This window comes from Oncorhynchus tshawytscha, unplaced genomic scaffold (genome assembly GCF_018296145.1).
Source record: "Oncorhynchus tshawytscha isolate Ot180627B unplaced genomic scaffold, Otsh_v2.0 Un_contig_1368_pilon_pilon, whole genome shotgun sequence".
Classification (NCBI taxonomy): Eukaryota; Metazoa; Chordata; class Actinopteri; order Salmoniformes; family Salmonidae; genus Oncorhynchus; species Oncorhynchus tshawytscha.
Window position 1 is genome coordinate 95,936 of NW_024609717.1, and position 4,406 is coordinate 100,341.

The window sequence follows — 4,406 nt, forward strand, 5'->3', positions numbered from 1 at the left end:
CTACCACCCCTCTAACCCTACCACCCCTCCTCTAACCCTACCACCCCTCCTCTAACCCTACCACCCCTCCTCTAACCCTACCACCCCTCCTCTAACCCTACCACCCCTCCTCTAACCCTACCACCCCTCCCCTAACCCTACCACCCCTCCTCTAACCCTACCACTAACCCTACCACCCCCTCCCCCTAACCCTACCACCCCTCCCCTAACCCTACCACCCCTCCCCCCCTACCCCCTAACCCTACCACCCCTCCCCCCCTAACCCTAACCACCCCTCCCCTAACCCTACCACCCCTCCCCTAACCCTACCACCCCCCCTAACCCCTAACCCTACCCCCCCTCCCCTAACCCTACCACCCCCCCTAACCCTAACCCTAACCACCACCCTCCCCTAACCCTACCACCCCTCCCCTAACCCTACCACCCCTCCCCTAACCCTACCACCCCTCCCCTAACCCTACCACCCCTCCCCTAACCCTACCACCCCTCCCCTAACCCTACCACCCCCCCTCCCCAACCCTACCACCCCTCCCCTAACCCTACCACCCCTCCCCCCCTAACCCTACCACCCCTCCCCTAACCCTACCACCCCTCCCCTAACCCTACCACCCCTCCCCTAACCCTACCACCCCTCCCCTAACCCTACCACCCCCCCTAACCCTACCACCCCTCCCCTAACCTACCCCCTCCCCTAACTCTAACACCCCTCCCCCCCCCTACCCCCATACCACCCCTCCCCCCTAACCCCCATCCCCTCCTCTAACCCTACCACCCCTCCCCTCTAACCCTACCACCCCTCCTCTAACCCTACCACCCCTCCTCTAACCCTACCACCCCTCCCTCTAACCCTACCACCCCTCCTCTAACCCTACCACCCCTCCTCTCTAACCCTAACCCTAACCCTACCCCTCCCCTAACCCTACCACCCCTCCCCTAACCCTACCACCCCTCCCCTAACCCTACCACCCCTCCCTAACCCTACCACCCCTCCCCTAACCCTACCACCCCTCCCCTAACCCTACCACCGTTCCTCTAATTGGAGTAAACTAATGGACAACACCACTTAGTACATAGAAGCTGGAAGTAGAAGTATATGTACATTTCATGGACATAGTATATTTCACAAAAGTTGCCTTGTTTTTAGTCTCTCAGCTCCACTCAACCCCTCCCATCTCTGAACACCATCCAGCTTTGATTTTTAATTTGCCAACTGTGCTGTTTCACAAAAGTTCTGAACCTTTCTATTCTCAGATTCTACATAGTAAATTTTTAAAAAATACAACAATTTGCTAAAAGTATTATTGTTCAATTGACTGACTTTTTAAATCACCCAGCAGTGCTATTTGCAGAGGGTGACAACTCGTCTGGAGGTCCCCCATTTTTTTTTTTTTTGGGGGAATCTAAAGCACATTTCCTGCCTTTCTACACAATCTAATATGACCCATGACCTTTCTAGCCGTCTCTGTTTACAACAACAAACAGGAAGCAAAACTGCCCACAGTCATCAAGCTAGGTAAGAGACTATTAAAACATGTTTAAGTGATTGATAAGACTGAACCAGATCCATGATAATTAATGAGTCAATATTGTGTTGCATCTTTAACCAATATCCTAACACATGAACAACTCTTACAAATAAAGTACAAAGACACATTTTGATTGTCTTTAAGACATCCTCTATATCAGTGGTTCCCAAACTTTATATGGTCCCGTACCCCTTCAAACATTCAACCTCCAGCTGCTTACCCCTCTAGCACCAGGGTCAGTGCACTGTCAAATGTTGTTTTTTTGCCATCATTGTAAGCCTGCCACACACACACACACTATACAATACATTTATTAAACACAAGAATGAGTGGTAGTTTTTATCACAATCCGGCTCATGGGAAGTGACAAAGAGCTCTTATAGGACCAGGGCACAAATAATAATAGAAAATAATCAATAATTTTGCTCTTTATTTAACCATCTTACATATAAAATCTTATTTGTTCGTTGAAAATGGTGAATAACTCACCACAGGTTAATGAGACGGGTGTGCTTGAATGGATGCACACACACTACCATTCAAAAGTTTGGGGTCAATTAGAAATGTCCTTGTTTATTAAAGAAAAGCCTCATAAATCCTCAACTAGGAGCTTCATTAAATAGTACCCGCAAAACACCAGTCTCAACGTCAACAGTGAAGAGGCGACTCCGGGATGAGTTCCTCTGTGTTCTTTTGCCCATCTTAATCTTTTCTTTTTATTGGCCAGTCTGAGATATGGATTTTTCTTTGCAACGCGGCCTAGAAGGCCAGGATCCCAGAGTCGCCTCTCCACTATTGATGTTGAGACTGGTGTTTTGTGGGTACTATTTAATAAAGCTGCCAGTTGAGGACTTGTGAGGTCTCTGTTTCTCAAACTAGACACTAATATACTTGTCCTCTTGCTCAGTTGTGCACCGGGGCCTCCCACTCTTTCTATTCTGGTTAGAGACAGTTTGTGCTGTTCTGTGAAGAGAGTAGTACACAGCGTTGTACGAGATCTTCAGTTTCTTGGCAATTTCTTGCATGGAATATCCTTCATTTCTCAGAACAAGAATAGACTGATGAGTTTCAGAAGAAAGTTCTTTGTTTCTGGCCATTTTGAGCCTGTAAATCGAACCCACAAATGCTGATGCTCCAGATACTCAACTAGTCTAAAGAAGGCCCGTTTTATTGCTTCTTTAAATCAGAACAGTTTTCAGCTGTGCTAACATAATTGCAAAAGGGTTTTCTAATGATCAATTAGCCTTTTAAAATGATAAACTTGGATTAGCTAACACAACGTGCCATTGGAACACAGGAGTGATGGTTGCTGATAATGGGTCTCTGTAGACCAATGTAGATGTTCCATTAAAAATCAGCCGTTTCCAGCTACAATATTCATGTACAACATTAACAATGTCTACACTGTATTTCTGATCAATGTGATGTTATTTTAAATGGACAAAAAAAACATGCTTTTCTTTCAAAAACAAGGAAATTAACCCCAAACCTTTAAACGGTTGTAACTCCGCAATGTTGGGTTGTATTGGAGAGAGTTTATTACTAAAACGATTTTAGACAGACATCACCCAGATAGGACAGTCGTGTGAGAAACTCATCATCATGCAAGCGGTCAGACAAGTGAAAAACATCACCCAGATAGGACAGTCGTGTGAGAAACTCATCATCATGCAAGCGGTCAGACAAGTGAAAAACATCACCCAGATAGGACAGTCGTGTGAGAAACTCATCATCATGCAAGCGGTCAGACAAGTGAAAAACATCACCCAGATAGGACAGTCGTGTGAGAAACTCATCATCATGCAAGCGGTCAGACAAGTGAAAAACATCACCCAGATAGGCCAGTCGTGTGAGAAACTCCTCATCAAACAAGCGGTCAGACAAGTGAAAAACATCACCCAGATAGGCCAGTCGTGTGAGAAACTCCTCATCAAACAAGCGGTCAGACAAGTGGAAATGATAGTCATTAAATAAAACTTCAAGCTCGTCTCTCAATTTAAAAAAAAAAGTGTCAATACTTTGCCCCTCGATAACCAGCGCACCTCTGTATGTTGTAAAAGTGTTACATGGTCGCTGCCCATATCATTGCATAGTGTAGAAAATACGAGAGTTCAGGGGCTTTGCTTTAACAAAGTTAACCATTTTCACTGTATTGTCCAAAACGTCTTTCAAGACGGCAGGCATTCCCTTGGCAGCAAGAGCCTCTTGGTGGATGCTGCAGTGTCCCCAATTGGCGTCGGGAGCAACTGCTTGCACGCCTGTTACCACTCTACTATGTCTCCCTGGCATGCCTTTTGCACCATCAGTACGGACACCAACATGAGCTGCAGCTGCGTTTGGCTCCATACAGACCGTTAGTGGAATTACCACGAGAGAGTAACGGTTAATGTGATTGGATGATAATTATTTGACTAGGCTTCCTGCATTTGACATTGTGTTTGTTATTTCACTGAACACTATACGGTTACATTTTATTTTTGGCAGTGAAACGAGGCTACTCAGGTGAGGAAAAAACCTAATCCAAATGTGTCTCCCTGTTGGAAGATATAAAATGGACTATTTGGCGTACCCCAACAGCATTTTGTTATTTATTTTACCTTTATTTAACTTGGCAAGTCAGTTAAGAACAAATTCTTATTTACAATGACGGCCTACCGGGGAAAACAGTGGGTTAAACTGCCTTGTTCTGGGGCAGAACAACATTTTTACCTTGCCAGCTCGGGGATTCGATCTATCAACCTTTCGGCTACTAACCCATCGCTCTAACCACGAGGATACCTGCCTCTAACCACGAGGATACCTGCCTCTAACCACGAGGATACCTGCCTCTAACCACGAGGATACCTGCCTCTAACCACGAGGATACCTGCCTCTAACCAC